A 20,228-nucleotide genomic window follows, 5' to 3' on the forward strand; every position below is an offset into this window, starting at 1 on the left:
AGAGTGAGACTAATTTTGTTAGGTTCGCAAAAATACCATCTATCTGTTAGTATAGTTAGTTCACAGTTAGCTGTTATGATCATAGGCTCATAAATTCTAATTAGAAAGCTTAGTATTATGTAGATTAATATTTGTAAGAATTCTTGTGGCAAATTGGTAATAGTTTTAGCCTTGAAAAGTTTACAGTAGGTTTCCGAGGATGTTATGTGCTCGCTGTAAATTTGGTAGCATTAGAAGGTGTTGTTAAATAAAGTAGCTATTACCCTTGTTTATTGGTATATAGCGTAAATCGGCGTTAGGAGTGAAAATGCCGATAATTGCTGGAATAACGATGAATGGCTTACTTGATACTTGTTGTCGATAGCAATAGATAATTTATCACCGTGGTCGATAGCACTAGCTTAGTAGTTAAATCGATGTACTCTATTTTAAGAGCTGCTGTTGTTATATTATTAAACATTGCATTATTATTTCATGTAGATCACGAACTGGTAGACTTCGTGCCCGTCGGCGAACCGGAGTACGACGAGGTGATCGAGGAGTACGAGGAGGAGATCTTCGCATAGGAGGAAGCCCAGGAGCCTGTTGGTGCTGAACCTGCTGACCCGGCGCCTGCCCAAGGCAAGCCCCGGTGCATAACCCATATTTTTATGATCACTGAATATATATATATATATATATATATATATATATATATATGATGTGCATTTAAGTTATAGGCATTTTATGGAAACTACCTACATAAACATACCGACCCATGAGTCCTACTAGTACAGGTCGAGTAGCTGCTATGCTCAGGATATCGGTAGCGTGAGTAACCTGTCGTTACTCGCAAATAGGTAATAAAATATGAATAATCATGATATAATGGTGGAAAGGAAAATGGTGACCGGGCAGGGATATGGATTGGGTACTGGTGGGTGTAAAGGGTTGTGTCCTGCGGCCAACAGGGCATGACTTGGTTACACTTTTTCCCTGTCCGTGTCGATTAAGGACCGGTCGTTGCATATGACTCTAGGCAAGTCACAGATTATTGTCCCGAGCGCATACTTGAGTATGGGCGCAGGGAAGGCTTGCTGCTCTCTTGTCGCGGATCCGGCTCTTTTCGGACCGACTGATGGAAAGAGGAGGTGGTGGAGGTCCTTGCACCACACTGAGTCCGGGACTCAGGAGTGGGGGCTTGGAGTCCAAGTTTGGACGGGGACCTAGACACCTGGGATAGGAGAGTGGTGGGTTAGTCCGGCTTGTGTCTGGGGTACAAGCGAGGCGTGTGTTTTCAGGGCACCCAGCTGGACACATTGATTCACGAATCGCCGGGCGATCCAGTACGGCTTGTCTGTGGTTTAGCACCGTAGTAAGAACTAAAATGGAGAAAGGAGAAGAAATATAACTGATTGCTCAACCCTTGCTTGAAAGTAGAACAGGTGCATATATAGACTGACTAGATGATAACTTAATACGGCTGATAATAATAATACATAAATAAGGACTCGCTATTAGTATTGCTTTCTGCTAAAGAAAACCAGCAACCCATCAAGCCTATCATATTCCTTGGAGTCGGGAAAAATTATTCCCACTAGTCGGATAAGTCTTACGAGTACATTGTGTACTTAGGGTTTATTTACCCCTGTTGCAAGTGATGCTTGAAGAGTACCTTGTGTGGAGGATTCTTCTGGTGGGCTCAGACGGAATCCTCGCCCCTTAACGCTAGATGTCATTTTTAAATTCTGCTGTTGTCATTCCGCACTCTGGTATTTGGTATTGTAATAATGTACTTTTTAAGAAACTCTAATGTATGAAATGTACTTGTGTTGTAACTCGTTCTCATTATTGGATCCTTGGGAAAAATGTGGATCTTTCGGGTTCTCCCTTGGGGTGTGCCCGACGGACACCACTCGCTGTAGCTTGCTTTCGGGGTGCTTAGTGTCTGGTGGAAGACGAGCGCCTCCGTAAGTATGCTATTTCGGGCGGTTCTGCTATAGTTGGTACCAGAGCCAATAATGGTTACGAGTTTCATCACTCTTTTTTAAAACTTAAAAATTTGACCAACAAAGTTTTGCAAAAAGTAGGATGCGATTATATTATGTAAATAAATATAAGCCCTAGCAATATGGTCTATTTAGGATAGCGGCACTAGTTGGATCTAATCAGTTTTCTGCAGGTATACTGACTTACGTTGCATAAGAAATCGCTTAGTATACGGAAAGTGAGTGTGCGATGTGCCGAAAATTTTATGAATGCTGCTATATTCCAGCTCGAGTGAACGTATAGGTCGAAGCATGCATCATAATAATAGCATCTTACTTGAACTAAAATCCCCCTTCACGTATAAGTGAGTAGTAAATTAGTAGGACTAAATAAATGAATGCTTTAATAAATGTGTTGTCATCTCTCTAATCCCTTGATTCTGATCAGGAGGGTGTTCTAATGAATGGTCCCTATCTCTTATAGATGAACCTAAGGTCTGGACGCGGGAGCACCAGTTCTGGGGTGGCTCCCGAGGGCTAGGGTGACAGTGGTCAGGCTGTTGAGCATGGCAGCGGGGGAGGTTGGGAGGTTCCACCTCTGGTTCCTCATCCCTTCCCGCCGCCGCCACTGCCTCCGCCGATGACTCCCGCAGAGATAATGGCGGAGCTGTTGGCTGCTCGCCGGGAGTCAGCTACTGCTCGCTAGGAAACAGCTCGTACCATGGACATTATGGCACAGGCTGTCGCGGGCCTCGCCCATGGGCGGCCACAGGGGGTAAATGGTGGGAATGGGGGTGGTGCCCACTCCGCCCTGAGGGACAGTCCTCTTACCAAGACTTTGTCAAGACTCACCCACCCACCTTCACCCTGTCTGATGAGCCTCTAGGAGGTGGAGCATTGGCTTCGCACGCTGGAGCAGAAGTTTTGGCTGCTCGGAGTGACCGACGAGCAGAAGGTGTACTTTGGCGGCCCAGCAGCTTTTGGGGTCCGTAGGTGCATGGTGGCAAACTTTCCAGGCCACGGAGCTACCAGATCATCCGGCAACATGGCAGGAGTTCTCCATCGCTTTTCGAGAGTTCTTTATCCCTGCTGGTGTCATCAACCAGAAGGTGACCGAGTTCCTAGAGCTGCGCTAGGGGAACAGGACAGTGATGAAATATGTAAGTTCAATCACTTGGCTCAGTATGCTGGCAGTCAGGTGGATACTGATGACAAGAAGAGGGAACGCTTCTTTTGGGGTCTCGCTCCCCTCCTTCAGGAGAAACTATATACGGGGAATTATTAGACTTTTGGGGCTCTGATGAACGCCGCCATTGCCATAGAGGGTTTCCAGCGGGAGTCTCAAGCTGATTGGAAGAGGAAGCAGGTGAAGCAGGGTCTTCTAGCCACCCTCACACATAGAAGATTCAGGTTGTCCGGTGGGGGCCCTATCAACCATCCGGTGGGCCTTCATTTCGGCAACCTCAGCAGACATCGCAGACTTCCTCTACTCAGTACCGTGCACCTCCGCAGCAGGTGCAGCCACAGTAGTTTTAGGGACAGCAGGTCCCACCTCGTCAGGGGTTTGGGAACAGGCCTGGAGCTTATTTCAAATGTGGCAAAGATGGCCACTATGCCTAGGCCTGTCCCCAGAACCAGCCAGCTCAATCAGCTCAACCGTCCACAAATTCCAGGCTTGTCAAGAGGACCATCATTAAGAAGAAAGTGCCCAGCAGGTCTGGTTAGGTGCACTTCACGGATGCTCAGCAGGTTGTGCAGTAGGAGGCAGTTATGGCTGGTATGTTTACCATCGACTCCCATCTAGCTTTGGTGTTGTTTGATTCTGGTGCATCACATTCCTTTATGAGCATGGGGTTTGTAGAGCGGCACAACTTATCACTTATGGCTATACCATATGCCTATAAGATCCGTACTGCGGGTTCACAAATGTTCATCAATACCCACACGGATACAGTAAGTTTGGTATTAGCCACCCACACTTATCGTCTATAGTTCATGATAATGCCGGGGCAAGGCATTGATGGTATTCTTGGAATGAACTGGTTGCGGGTGTATGGGGTAGTATTGGATATGAAGAGAAGTGTGGAGTTATGGTTTTCTTCTTCTGAGGATAGGATGTCTCTTATTATATCCTCTAAACCAGTCTTACCTGTTGCTGCCCATGCTAAAGCTGCTCTTGATCTTGCCTTCATTCCGGTAGTATGTGAGTTCCCGGACGTTTTCCCTAAAGACCTTCTGGGGTTGCCACCTGACAGAGAGGTAGAATTCTCCATTGAGCTGGAGCCTGGTACTGCTCCCATCTCTAGATGCCCGTACCGCATGGCTCCAAGAGAACTAGCAGAAATGAAGAAGCAGCTGAAAGAATTGATGGACAAAGGTTTCATCCGTCCGAGTTCCTCACCATGGGGTTGTCCGACTATTTTTGTGAAGAAGAAGGATGGTACCTTACGGATGTGTGTGGATTACCGCCCCCTTAATGCGGTAATAGTTAAGAACAAGTATCCCTTACCCCGCATAGATACTTTGTTCGATCAATTAGCAGGTGCCAAGGTGTTCTCGAAGATTGATCTCAGATCAGGCTACCATCAGATCAAGATCATGCCACAGGATATACCAAAGACAACTTTCTCTACTAGGTATGGGCTGTATGAGTATCTAGTGATGTCTTTTGGTCTCACCAATGCTCCTGCCTTCTTCATGTACCTGATGAATTCAGTTTTTATGCCGGAGCTGGATAAGTTTGTGGTGGTTTTCATTGATGACATCCTGATATATTCCAAGAATGATGAAGAGCATGCTCGACACCTCCGGATAGTACTAACTCGACTAAGGGAGCACAAGCTGTATGCTAAATTCAGCAAGTGCGAGTTTTGGTTAGATTGAGTGCAATTTTTGGGGCATGTGTTGACACCTGAAGGCGTTTCTGTAGATCCCAGCAAGGTGCAAGATGTATTGGATTGGAAGTCTCCCAAGTCTGTGCACCAGATCCGTCAGTTCCTTGGTCTAGCTGGATACTATTAGTGTTTTATCCCTGATTTCTCCAAGATAGCCCAGCCCATGACCAAGCTGCTCCAAAAAGAAGCTAAGTTTGATTGGAGCCCAGCTTGCGAAGAAGCTTTTCAGTCTCTGAAGACTTTTCTGACCACTGCTCCTGTGTTGGCTCAACCAGATATTGATAGGCCCTTTGATATATACTGTGATGCCTCGAAGACAGGGTTGGGGTGTGTGCTTATGCAAGATGGGCGTGTGATAGCTTATGCTTCGTGCCAACTAAAGAAGCACGAGGTGAACTACCCCACTCATGACTTAGAGCTGGCTGCTTTGGTCCATGCTCTGAAGATTTAGAGGCATTATCTGTTGGGCAACAAAGTGCATATCTTTACAGACCACAAGAGCCTCAAGTATATTTTCACTCAGCCTGAGCAGAACATGAGGTAAAGGAGATGGTTAGAGTTGATAAAGGATTATAATTTGAAAGTCCATTATCACCCAGGAAAGGCCAATGTTGTAGTAGATGCTTTGAGCCATAAGTCACATCAAGGTGAGGAAATACCTTTGTCTCTCAACCACAAAGAGGTGCTAGCTCATATTGCATTGACCTCGGAATTGCTGGAGCAGATTATTCGGGAACAGAAGGAAGACCCTGAAGAGATTCCTCACATCAGGGAGTTGATGGCTGAAGGGCGTGGCCCTCATTTCAGCATTGATGAGCAGGGGGTCATGAGATATAAGGATAGACTGGTGGTTTCATCCAATGAAGAGTTGAAAAGAAAGATTTTGAATGAAGCCCATCATTCAAAGCTGTCTATCCATCCTGGCAGCAACAAGATGTACCATGATCTGCGCCAATTGTACTGGTGGTCCTACATGAAGCAAGATATCACCCAGTTTGTTGTGGAGTGTGACACTTGCGGTAGAGTCAAGGCAGATCATATGCATGCCCCTAGATATCTGTAGCCCTTGCCCATTCCTATTTGGAAATGGGAGGATATTTCCCTGGATTTCATTGTGGGTTTACCCTGCACTTCCACGTGCTTTGATTCTATTTGGGTCATTATGGACCGTCTCACCAAGTCTGCCCACTTTCATCCGGTGGATACTAGATACACTGCCAGGAAGTATGCGGAGATATACTTTGATCAGATTATGACCCTACATGGAGTTCCTCTTACTATCATCTCTGATAGAGGGTCAGTTTTTGTCTCTCGTTTTTAGGAGCAACTCCAGGAATGTCTAGGTACTCGTCTTCTCAGAAGCTCAGCATACCACCCACAAACTGATGGTCAAACTGAAAGGGTGAACCAGGTGCTCGAGGATATGTTGAGGGCTTGCACCATTTCTTTTCCTGAGAAGTGGGATAAGTGTTTGAAGTTAGCTGAATTTTCATATAATAACAGCTACCAAGAGAGTATCCGCATGGCACTATTTGAAGCTTTATATGGGCAGAAGTGTAGGACGCCACTGAACTGGGTTGAAGTAGGAGACCGTGTGTACTTTAGGCCTGATTTCATAAAGGAGGCTCGAGAGAAAGTAAGTATTATTCGTAGCCACTTGAAGGCAGCTCAGAGCTGACAAAAGGCTTACGCAGACAAGCGAAGAAGGCCCTTAGAGTTTACAGCTGGGGATTATGTGTATCTCAAAGTATCTCGTATGAGAGGGGTGTATTGGTTTGGTGTCCATGGCAAGTTAGCCCCTCGGTATGTGGGTCCATACAAGGTGTTGAAGCCATGTGGCCCCGTTGCTTATCGTCTCCAGCTTCCTGAAATTCTCTCAGCGGTTCAAAATGTGTTTCACGTCTCACAATTGAAGAAATGCCTGTGGGTTCCTAAAGAAGCTGTGGAAATTGAAGGACTTCTGCTCCAACCTGATCTATCTTATGTTGAGCATCCTGTGAAAGTCTTAGATGAGAAAGAAAGAGTAACCAGGAACAGTGTGATAAAATTTTACAAGGTGCAATAGCAAAATCATTCAGAAGATGAAGCCACATGGGAACAGAAGAGCTACATATTAAAGCATTACCCCACCTCCTCTCCGGTTCGGATAGTTAGTTGTTGCGCCAAAAATGTACTCCCTATCTCTTTCTCACACTAGGCACATGAAATCTCGGGTCGAGATTTTGTTTTAGGGGGGTAGATTTGTAACACCCTCGGTGTTACATTGCACTATTTTGTTAAACATCGCATGAGCATCATGGTTTTGTGCATATGTGTATAACATGAATTATAAAGCAATGTTCGGACCTTGAAACTTTTATATGAAACATGAATCAATGTCACGTTTCGTGTCACTTAATCGAATTTTTATCGAACGAAAATGCTATAGAACGTTTTTGCAAATGGCGATGAAATATGTGCGGTCGAGGACAAGGATAGCTAGTTAGTACATCAAGTAGGTCGGAATTGGGGTTCGACGCAAAATCGTTCGAAACGACATCAGTTCGCGTGGGTTTGAAAGAAGGTCGACGAAGCTACCGTTGGCAAGTTTTGTAGAATGATCGGCTTAGGCAGTAGCGCAATGTCACGACTTTGAGTGATAGCTTGATGTACCCTCTTGTGCATCGAACGATTAGTTTGGCGTTTGGAGCACTGTGTACTAGTGTTCTAACTGCTTTAAAAAGCGTGTAAGGCACATGGCCTAAGCTGTGGGTGCAGTCACCACTTGGCCGGGCACGCTGCTGGCTTGCCAGCGCACTGCCGCGTCCCACTGCTGCGCCAGCCACGCTCCACTAATGTGCCGGGGCGTGTACGCGCATGCACGGCACCTGTGTTGTGGGCCATGACCGCCTGCCACTGCCACTGCCCGGCCTACCATCGCTGCTGACTCGCCCAGCGCACTAGAGCGCCGTTTGCGTCCTCGCTGCCACCCGTGAACACACCGCGCGTAGGCCCTGGCTGCTGCTGCCTTGGCTGCCTGCTGCTCCTCGTGGCACGCGGGTCTCCTCACCGGCTGATGTGCTATGCCCAGGACGTCGACCGTGCCTGCCGCGCCATGCCCTGCTCTGCACTGCCTTGGCCGGGAGTGCGTCGGGTCCGCGCTACACGCCGCCCGTCACCACACCGATACTGCGCCCGTTGACATTGCCTTAGCTACTCGCGCGCAGGACGACAGCCTGCTCCACCGTCACCTCGGCGTCACAATCGCACTGTGTCCCTTGTCGGGCCAGGCCGCGCATGTTGGGCCGTGAAGCCAGGTTTTGATAAATCATAGTAAATTGCATAGTTGTCCTAAAATAGTGAGACTAATTTTGTTAGGTTCGCAAAAATACCATCTATCTGTTAGTGTAGTTAGTTCACAGTTAGCTATTATGATCATAGGCTCATAAATTCTAATTAGAAAGCTTAGTATTATGTAGATTAATATTTGTAGGAATTTTTGTAGCAAATCGGTAATAGTTTTAGCCTTGAAAAGTTTACAGTAGGTTCCCATGGATGTTATGTGCTCGCTGTAAATTTTGTAGCATTAGAAGGTGTTGTTAAATAAAGTAGCTATTACCCTTGTTTATTGGTATATAGCGTAAATCGGCGTTAGGAGTGAAAATACCGATAATTGCTAGAATAACGATGAATGCCTTACTTGATACTTGTTGTCGATAGTAATAAATAATTTAGCACCGTGGTCGATAGCACTAGCTTAGTAGTTAAATCGATGTACTTCTATTTTAAGAGCTGCTGTTGTTATATTATTAAACATTGCATTATTATTTCATGTAGATCACGAACTAGTAGACTTCGTGCCCGTCGGCGAACCAGAGTACGACGAGGTGATCGAGGAGTACGAGGAGGAGATCTTCACACAGGAGGAAGCCTAGGAGCCTGTTGGTGCTAACCCTGCTGACCCAGCGCTTGCCCAAGGCTAGCCCTGGTGCATAACCCATATTTTTATGATCACTGAATATATATATGATGTGCATTTAAGTTATAGGCATTTTATGGAAACTACCTGCATAAACATACCGACCCATGAGTCCTACTAGTACAGGTCGAGTAGCTGCTATGCTCAGGATATTGGTAGCGTGAGTAACCTGCTGTTACTCGCAAATAGATAATAAAATATGAACAATCATGATATAATGGTGGAAAGAAAAATGGTGACCGGGCAGGGATATAGATTGGGTACTGGTGGGTGTAAAGGGTTGTGTCCTACAGCCAATAGGGCATGACTTGGTTACACTTTTTCCCTGTCCATGTCGATTAAGGACCGGTCGTTGCATATGACTCTAGGCAAGTCACAGATTATTGTCACGAGCGCATACTTGGGTATGGGCGTAGGGAAGGCTTGCTGCTCTCTTGTCGTGGATCTGGCTCTTTCTAGACCGACTGGTGGGAAGAGGAGGTGGTGGAGGTCCTTGCACCACACTGAGTCCGGGACTCAGGAGTGGGGGCTTGGAGTCCAAGTTTGGACGGGGACCTAGACACCTAGGACAGGAGAGTGGTGGGTTAGTCCTGCTTGTGCCTAGGGTACAAACAGGGCGTGTGTTTTTGAGGCACCTAGCTAGGCACATTGATTCACGAATCACCGGGCGATCCGGTATGGCTTGTCTGCGGTTTAGCACCGTAGTAAGAACTGAAAGTGGAGAAAGGAGAAGAAATATAACTGATTGCTCAACCCTTGCTTGAAAGTAGAATAGGTGCTTATATAGACTGACTAGATGATAACTTAATACAGCTGATAATAATAATACATAAATAAGGACTCGCTATTAGTATTGCTTTCTACTAAAGAAAACCAGTAACCCATCAAGCCTATCATATTCCTTGCAGTCGAGAAATTATTCCCACTAGTCGGATAAGTCTTGCGAGTACATTGTGTACTCAGGGTTTATTTACCCCTGTTGCAGGTGATGCTTGAAGAGTACCTTGTGTGGAGGATTCTTCTGGTGGGCTCAGACGGAATCCTCGCCCCTTAATGCTAGATGTCATTTTTAAATTCCGCTGTTGTCATTCCGCACTTGTTGTAGCTTGCTTTTGGGTGCTTAGTGTCTGGTGGAAGACGAGCGCCTCCGTAAGTATGCTATTTCGAGCGGTTCTGCCACAGACCGCCTCCATGATGATAGCTCGAGCGCCTATCAATTTTGTTAACGCCGACCAGATAACGCCATACGCCGCCGACCAGACATTCTGTCTAAAGCTAAGTCACGCTTTAATATTTTTCTAAATATTCTCCAATCTTTGTATATCGCCATAACGTTTCTCCGAGCTGTTTTCTCTATATTTGCTCTCCAAATGATTTTCTGAACCCCCGAACAGTCATGTTGACACTCGGATATCCCCAGAGACGACCTTGTCTCCGACTCCTCCCTACACATGCTACGGGCTCCACGCTCTGCGTTATGGGTGGTCGGCTGTGGTTCTTTGGTGATGCTTGTTCCTCCTACACGTGCAAGGGCTCCGCGCTCGACGTTATGGACTATGGGCTAGCTAGGGTTGGACACTCAGCTACACACTAACTAGTCGGGCGGTTTATATTACATATAAATATATCTTCGCTCCAACTGATCGCCGAGCTACATACGCTATTTTTACTCTGAAGTTCATATATTTTTACATCATGTACTACCCGTTCTATATATTTGTATTGCAGGATCATCGTCTAGGTGATCAGACCACCTGGTGCTCGGACTTCTCCACTGATCAATTGGTCGAACCGCTTGGTTCATGGACTCCGTCGCCGACCAGTTGATCGGACTGTTCGCCGGTCGCTTCCACTCAATGCTCACTTCACCGCCGACCAGTCGGTTACTCCTCGGCGCTCGGATTCTTCATGCTCGAGGACTAAGTGGGCACACTTCATCGCATGGACGTCGCCAGCTACGCCGGTGCTCGGACCTCGCCAGCTACGCCAAAAACTCCTCGGTGCTCGGACATCACCAGCTATGTCGGGGACTCCTTGGTGCTCGGACATCGCTAGCTAGGCCGAGGACTCCTCGGTGCTCGGACCTCGCCAGCTACGCCGGGGACTCCTCGGTGCTCAGACATTGCCGCCTACGCCGGGGACTCCTCGGTGCTCGGACATCGCCAGCTACGCCGAGGACTCCTCGGTGCTCGGACATGGCCAGCTACGCCGGAGACTCCTCGGTGCTCGGACATCGCCAGCTACATCGGGGATTCCTCGGTGCTCAGACATCGCTGCCTACGCCGGGGACTCCTCGGTGCTCAGACGTCGCCAGCTACGTCGAGGACTCCTCGGCGCTCGAATATCGCCCTTGGTGGTCGGATCTTGCTACGTCTCATCGATTTGCTATCAGGCTGCTCTATGCTGTTCGGATCAGGGTGTTGATCTTGGGCAGCACATCTGGGGTCTTGATACGCGCATGTCGGATGACGTCGGCAAAGCTTTTAGACTTCTTTTTCTTTGACCCTGCTACAAGATTCATTCTTCATCTTCCAGCAGGCTCGGGGACTAAATGGGCACACTTCACCTTGCGATGAACGTGCACTTTTCTCATCTCAAGGCTACGCCCGGGGACTGGCTGCCTGCTCGGCTGGTCTTCTACTTTCTGACCCTGGCATCACGTGACTACGTCACCTACTGTCAGACTCGGGGACTAGCTGTGGGGGTATGGCCCTCGATATCCACAAGTCAAGACATGGGCTGCACCATCAGAGGTGGCCCAGCCCACAAGATCAAGGCGTGTACGGCGCTGCTCGACGTGCATCGCAAGCTATTGTATAGTACCAGATATGATACTTTTCTTGTAACCCTACCCCTCTAGAGTATATAAGGAGAGGCAGGGATACCCTAGTGGATAGATCGATACATCTCAATGCAATACATCAGAACACAGGATATAGGTATTACGTTATACTGATGGCCGAACCTATCTAAATCTTGTGTCTTGGTGCTTGTATTACCATCTCGCTCCTGATCTCGCTCATCTCTACGATAAATCTACCATCGTGGGATACCTCTTGGTGGACCGACGAGCATCTTCTGTCAACAGTCCCTCAACACCACTGACATTTAGAACTAACCGATCCTTAATCTTCGTCCTCGTCCTTTGAAAACCGAAATTAAATACCATCAGTAGGGCATGAAAACCATATTACCCAAATTAATCACCATTATCATGACCTAACTTAATTTACCTTTACAAAACACGCGTTGACCATAATAATTTTATGTCATCATTAATCACCGAAACCATGTAGCAACTCGTCCTGTCTGGTCACTTTTAGGCCTCGTTTTAGAGGGTTCATTGTGTTTTGGTTCTTGCTACAGTTGCCACAGAAGTCATACTAATGAGGCCATAAAAGTTGCTTCATCGGTTCCCACCTTATCTACGTGCTCGTTGAGTTTGTGATTTGAGTTCGTTTTAAATTGCAGTGATTTCAAAAAAAATACTACACAATAGATTCAACTTTAATCACCAAATAGTAATAATAAAACAATGTATTTTAAATTGATATAGTTGGTTTATGACTTATCAGGATGCGGTGATTTCCAAAACAATCGACAGTTTCAGTAAAAATGGTCCTGAAAAGATTAATAACTAGTCAGTGAACAATTTTTTTTTAAATAAAGGTTAAATGCTATTTTAAGACATGTTTGGTACAAAGAAAAGAAAGATTTCAAGTAATTTTGGTACAAAGAAAAGAAAGATTTCAAGTAATATGTGTATTAACATATATTATAGCTTGTAGATAAGTTTGTAGCCTAATAATAATATTAAATTTGGCATAGGCCCTCCGGACTGTTCTGGAATCTGGATAGTTAAAGCACAGAGACAGAGCCAGTTCCATTTGTTTTAAGGCTTGTTTAGGTCTTTAGTATTAAAAATTAGCACTACGTTTATATGTTAATTAGAAGATCATAGACTAATTTTTCTTTACTGACCCCGAAAGGCCACGAGGTTGTGGCAGTTGGACTAGTACCTGTTGACCGACCCTTGCCTCGTGCAATACTAACTTTTTGTTGCTGCGGTGGCAGGGGTCATCCTGGCATGGTTCACGTTGGTCCCGTTTGTTTGGACTTGTTTGCTGATAAGTCATGGCTAAAAATACTATTAGCTGATTTGGTGTGAGAGAAAAATACTATTTATTGGCTAAAAAAATACGGCTTATAAGCCAAACAAGCCCAAACCAACGGGACGATTATGATAAGGCCAGCGGTGACGCGTGGTGCTTCGGCAGCAATGACTTACATCTGAAATGCATTATATACCATTATCTAGCAGTAACGTTCTTCATGGAGTTTGAGTTGCAGGGTAGCACACTGTAGTATTTCGTTTGTATTTGGTAATAATTGTCTAATCGTTGACTAATTAGGCTTAAAACGTTCGTCTCGCAAAGTACAACCAAACTGTGCAATTAATTTTAGATTTCATTAATATTTAGTACTCCATACATGTACCGTAAGTTTGATGTGACGGTAAATCTTTTTTTTTTTGCATAGTGCCAAATTTTAGATTTTGGGTAACTAAACACACCGATAGACTTGCCCGCGAATGCGTACGCTCGGGGATGAGGAGACCCCGGTGGACTCAACCGTACACACATTGAAGCAGTGATGGCCTACATCAATAGAAAACATAATAGAGTAGAGGCACAAATGCTAGGCTCGAGGGAGTGGAAAGGAGGACAACACGGTCGGTGGATAAGCATGAGCTCTACAAATTTCATGCCGTGTTGGCTATTGTTTCTACATCCCACGCAAATCTAAGAGCCAATTAAAGGGATATTTATTTGTAGTGAACCACTTAAAAAGTTTATATGCACCCGAAAGTTTAATCTAAGGGTCAAACAAAGTGATATGGACTCATGGTGAACTATTTCAAAATTTTATTTAGGCTGAAAATCAACTTCGGTACAAGTAACGGATCTCATATTTAACTAAAAAATAAAGAACATGGGCAGGTAATAAGGTCTTGTTTAGTTCCCCTAAAGTTTACTTCCTATCTCATCAAATGTTTGGACACATGCATAGAGTATTAAATATAGACTAAAAAATAACTAATTGCATAGTTTACGACTAATTTACGAGACGAATCTTTTAAGCCTAATTAGTCCATGATTTGATAATGTGGTGATACAGTAACACATGTGTTAATGACAAAGTAATTAGGCTTAATAAATTCGTCTCGCGGATTACTGACGGATTCTGTAATTTGTTTTTTTACTAGGTAGCGTGCCCGTACGTTGCTACGGGACAGATAAACTTTTATACTAAAAACACACGGATCGCACGATAAGATAACAATACTGTGAAAATAAATACCGACGTTAAAGTGACATTTAATCCAAAAAAACAAAGTTTATGATATTAATAATCACGGAGAGCGCGACATCACATACCTTTCCGTAATGCGGCTAAGATAATATTTTATATCGATAATATTCGGGGTGTAATTTAAAAGCACCAAAAGATATCACAAACTGGTGCTGTCTAATTACATTGTAACTCCACTAATTACCATACAACCACATATATATTTGAAAATATATATACTAACCTCTAAATTATTTTTGACTAAATTGATCTGTAGTTTCTTGAAAGACTAAATTGATGACAACCACCATATACCCCTCCAGCCGTCATCACGTCATGAAGCCTACATTTTGCATGTCCTGAGGTGAACGGCAACGTGCAATCGGTTCCACCTCGACCACTCAGGGTCAATGCTCATTTGAAACCGGCTAGACCATACTCACAATTTCCTCTCAACCTAATCAACATTTGTACTTGTACAATGTTTTACACAAAATACTCACAACCAAGCTAGATCACTTAAGTACACAACTAAGATGTTTGTCACGTACAAGTACAACACATAACTCATTTCTTGCTTGCGCAAAGATAAAGTTCTTTTGAATAATATTTTACATCTAGGAAGTCATGGAACAAAACAACCACCACGAGCACTTTGATCTTCTTGTTGCAGTTTGATCTTTGATATTCCTTTTCCTCTCATCTAGTAAATTCTGTGTTTGTTGGACTGAAAAGACATAGAAATCAAAGCTACATACATTAGTGCAGACCCTAGACAATGGAAAAATAGTCCAGCCATACGCAAGCACGGTTAAAAAGAAATCACTCCATAATTTAGGATAAAAAAACACATCAATCCATGATGGCAACAAATGATATGGATGGCAACATGTTAGTTAGAAAGAGAGATATGGCTCATTCAAAGCTACCGTGCTCCACCTACAATTTCAAGCCATGATGGCAACACATGATGCAATATATATGTTTCCTCTAGGCTATTCTTGCCCATGCTCTTGTTATATATCCAACTTTTCCATTTTTATTGCTCTATTATCTTTTTTTCTCCAAGCAAATTGACCAGGCATGGCGGGGTCCGAGGATCCCACCGCCAAGCACCCGGTGATCTTGAGGCTAGTGGTGCCTGCTGGGCAGATTGTTGTCCACCGCGGACAGGCGCGGTGACGGGTGGGGCGCCGAGTTCAAGTCAAACCCCGTCGGATGAGGCAGAGGAGGCGCGTGCGGGTGCAGTAGCGGTAGCAGAGCGGGCGACAGATGCTGCTCCAATCACGTGATTCGTGTCGTTGCAGATTCGATCCGCTCCGTCACGCTTGTCGTCTTCTCGAGCAAAACTCCGAATGACTCGTCCGTAGTCAATCTCCAGGCCTCCATCCTGCTCCACATGTCGACGGATTCCTGCATCATCTCCTAGAATCCTTCGAATTGAGTGGATAACTTGTGAAACTTCATGGTGAGTTCTTCAAGGGATTGTGCCATCTCTTGCTGTATCTTCGAAGGCTGTCGCTTCGGCGCCAGGACGACTTGACGACAGCAAAAGGATCACCGTCGTTGCTACTATCTCTGATACCAATTGTCAGGGACCTAGATCAAGATCCCGGCGTGAACTGGAACTGGATAGGATTCAGGATAAGAAAGAGCAAGAACAGGGGGGGTTCAGGTAGGAACAGAGTATTAAGGAAGAACAAGATATTTCAGAGTTAAGGATTCATTCATTCGATGGTTCATTCAGTTACAGGCAACGACCTTTTATACACTATTGGCCCATCGGGCCCACATGACAGCTCACGCTTACAACTAATCAACCGACAATAGCTTGACCGCTACAGCAACAGCCCGGCCTCGCCTAGTCACTAGGGATGAAAACGGTACGGATATTTTCCGACCGTATTCGAAACCGAATCCGTTTAGAGGGGTTGAGATCTGTCCGTATCCGAGTCCGGATATCCAACATCCGATACCGTATCCGTATCCGAATACTCAAATCGCATATTTATGATGTCGATATCCAATCGTATCCTATCCGACATAGTTGACACTATCCGTATTCGAATCCGAATCCGAACAAAAATAAGAAAACAAATGTAATATCGGTGATATCCGTCCGTATCCGATCCGTTTTCATCCCTACTAGTCACCCCACCTTTCGGGTCTTCCTTCTGTACGTGACAATAAGGCACAAAAGTTGCTTGCTAATGATAGAATCTAGCCAGTCACAAAAACTCAGAGAAGCAATATCAATACAAGTTTTGGGAGAAATCTGTTCACTGAAAACAGTAGCAGTTAACATATAACAAGGTTGCACAAAAATGATCCAGATGTATTGACATCTACATCTCCACCTCTAACTCATGCGCACAAACAAGCAGAGTTGTAGCAAGAGCAAGCTGATGTTTGGGAGCCTATTAATTTAAGCAAAGCTCAAGCAACAAGGCTCCCGAAGAAATAGCACTTTATATTTACCTTTTTCATGTACAGCTCAATGACATTGCACAAGTCGGTGTGTGGTTTGTAGTTGTCGAAGAAGGTTCCCTTCAGGGCCCTCTCTGGTCTGAAACTGACTGGTTTTGTGAGAAAAACACTGTAGCGACTGGTTGATGAACAGTGTTTTGTGAGGGGAGTCAGCCGGCTGGTCTGGACCATCCAGACCAGCGAACGCGCCCATTGGGTGAGTCTTGAATTCAGCATCCTTGTTTGGCATACCCACCAGGCCACCAGCTCAGTAACACCCCAGCCCTGGATTTAGATCGAGTAGAGATGTTGAATAAAATTTAATCTAAAAAGAACAGACTGCAAATAATAGCAACAATGATGTGTTTATTTAGGCCTTACATCATGAAATATTCAAATTCCTGGATCATGGCATTGATGGTACCAATGCACTCCACACTACGGTCAGCCCCTCCATTTGTAATCTCAGCAAGTACCTAAAGCATCAGGAAATTGGATACTATGGTCAAGTTTTGCATAAACTGTCACAGGTTAGCTCAGGTAAAGAAACAGACGTGCACTTGTGGTCTTTTGGGTTCACATATTCAGTGAAACCAAACTTCTTAGTTGAACATAGATAAATAGATGAGGTTACTGAATTATCAAAACAACATGACAAAATGAGGATTCAATCATTTAGCTCAAAGGGACACCTTCTTCGAGTCTGTTGGGGTTCAGGTCAACACCAATTATCCTTGACGCTTCAGCAATCCTTGCACTTTCTGTAGCCTACTCATGCAAATATGCAGGGCAATCAGATGCAAATCCAACAAATATTAGAGTTGAAAGCAAAAAATAACAGAAAAAAAATCAACAGTTACAGCAAGGCCAACATGCAACAGCTCCTTGGACCAAAAATAACAATTGCTGAACCAAGACCTTCAGAAAGAAATTGGTAAGCCAACATCACCAGATATATATCCTCAAACATGCATACCCAAATTGGAGTCATGACCACAACTATTACTACAACTCTTATAAGAAACCACTACAAACCCACTCATTGCATATACGTACTAATAATCAAACTGCAAGAAATAGAAAAAAGCCACACATCACAAATATGGAAAATCCAGTAATACTATACAACCAATGTGGCATAGATCAAGGCATACCATTTGTCTGATATCAGGATTAGTTGAAGCACGAGATAAAAAAAGGATCAGTTGAAGCACGACTCAATTTGACCATACAATCTCCAGGATCATCGCTCCATCTGCTGCTTTTGGACAATAATAGTGGATATAATATTGAAACAAATTTATAATGAAAAATCATATCATAGAACCCAACTTCATGTAAACTTATTTAATGCAAATTTGTATGGCTCAGTTAAGTACACCACTCTAATCCACAACACTGGATGGTCCATCTGGGCAGTGAGCACTTGAGCAGGGACTCATTTGTACAAACATGTTGTAAGCAGTGGCCATGGAGATCTGGGCTGTGGCAGCAGCGTGGATCAGCAATCAATAGGCTCCCACTTTTACAATTTTACATCCCTCATCTCACACAACGACCGCAAAATAAGTCAAACATCTAAACCAAGTCTTTTGAGGAGGTACCTTCTGAATTGTCCAACATCATCTTGACACACCTGCAATTCAAGGAAGAAACGAACTGGCTATCAAAACACCGCAAGAAAGCCGCTAGATAACGGCCAAGCTGGAGAGCGAACGGTGCAGCGGCACCTGCCGTGGTCGACGCTGGGGACCTCAGAGAACACATGTTTAATTTATAGGTTGAAAAATAATTAAGAATAGCACGCGATCTAAAATGGCAGAAAAGTACCAGTACAAGATGTAAGATTCATACAACCATTATCTATGTTTGATTTTTTAAATACTATCAGGAATCGTGGGTTCCTCTTATGCCACAGATTATCTCAACAAATATGCAGCTTATCTTTCATGTATACTTGTTTGTTAGGTGAAGTGACCGGACAAAGAAAGTATTAGGAAAATAGATTAAAAGACCTACAGCTGTAGGATTGGGATTAAGAATTCTGCTAATCAGGTTTTTGGATCCAGCTGAAAACCAAGAGGGGCAGCTAAACCGAGCTGCTGAAATCTGTGATTGCAAAGGGAGCGTTAAGAGATGATAAACAACCGCAAAATAATGTTTATTTTCTCTCTAGGCTTCTGGAGAAATCATTTGAACTACTATGGATGTAAAAAATGTCAGTGTTTGCAGCTATGGCAACAGTTGGCAATTAATAAAACAATGTTTCAGAGACATGCAAGCTGAAAGTTGGTTGTAAATTTTAGAATCAGTACCATAAGCGCTCAATTGAAGGCACAATAAATAGAGAGTGAAGTAGTAACATCAGGTTTGTGGAGCAAGAAATTAAGAATGCTACGAACACTTCCTGTTTTACTTTTCATAGTAAGGAAGCAAATAGCAGCACATGACGTGTAATTTGTAATTCGTTTGAGCAAGCCGATTAACATATTGTGTAGAGCCTGATCTCTAGATCCATTAACACCTCAACTATCGTCCTACATCGGGCATCTCAATATCACAAATCAATGAAGCAAACACACAGTCAGTGCCAATTGGTACATGGTTAGTATTTACTAACAGAAATTTAGTGTTGTCTATAACTTAGAATAGGGTCTAAATTGCAGATGATCAGAATAGCATGCAATTGATGGATTCAGACAGTAACTCAGTGAAACTATCAGTCAAAATCACTGCAAGGAGAGGGAGAGTGAGAGAGAGAGAGAGGAAGAGACATGCACCTAGGGGTTCATGGAGTACAGAAGAAGACTCGGCGCCTGGCGAGACGATGCCGCATCAGGGGGGAGCCGCGCTGGGGAGCACCGGTAGGGACTGCCCGGCGGCGTCGTGCCCGGGGACCGCCGCAGTGGGGGCTCGTCGTGGCCGGGGACGGCGAACCGCTGCACCGGCGCAACACCTGAGGAGGGCCGCCGTCGCCCCGCCCTTGTGGCGCGAGGAGGAAGGGGCGTGGAGGAGAATGAGGGTGGCCGTCGCGTCGTGCGCTCTCACCTGGGTTAGGATGCCTCCTCGCCGGATCCATCGAGGGCGAGCACCTCCACCCTATCCGGTCCACCTCATCGCCGGATCAGCCGAGGGCGACGGTCGACGGTCTGCTCACCGGCCGGGCTGCCTCATCTGGATCCATCCTCGGCGTGGGAGGGGAGGCGGCAAGGGGGACGACGTCTGGAACCGTCGATGCCCTGGCTGACTGGGTCGCCGGGGGCTTGGCGAGGGAGGCCGCGGCGAGGCTGTTGGGCGACGGCGACGGCGGAGGAGCGAGGCCGGCGGGCGATCGCGGCGCGATGGGATCACAGGGGCGTGATGGGATCGGTGGGGAGGAGATATCGCGACAGTGGTGCGGGGATGGGGATGGGGAGCTCCAGCGGGTCGCACGCACGGTGGGGGGGGGGGGGCGGTGATTGCGGCGTTTTAGCGACTTGCGCGCGGACGGGAGGCGGAGCGAAGATGACCAAAAAAAAGTCGCATGAAAAAATAGTCTTACTTTTGTTCTTCTTAGTTGTAGGAGATTAGTATCCAAACACCCCATATGAC

Source organism: Miscanthus floridulus, chromosome 19, assembly GCF_019320115.1.
Source record: "Miscanthus floridulus cultivar M001 chromosome 19, ASM1932011v1, whole genome shotgun sequence".
Classification (NCBI taxonomy): domain Eukaryota; kingdom Viridiplantae; phylum Streptophyta; class Magnoliopsida; order Poales; family Poaceae; genus Miscanthus; species Miscanthus floridulus.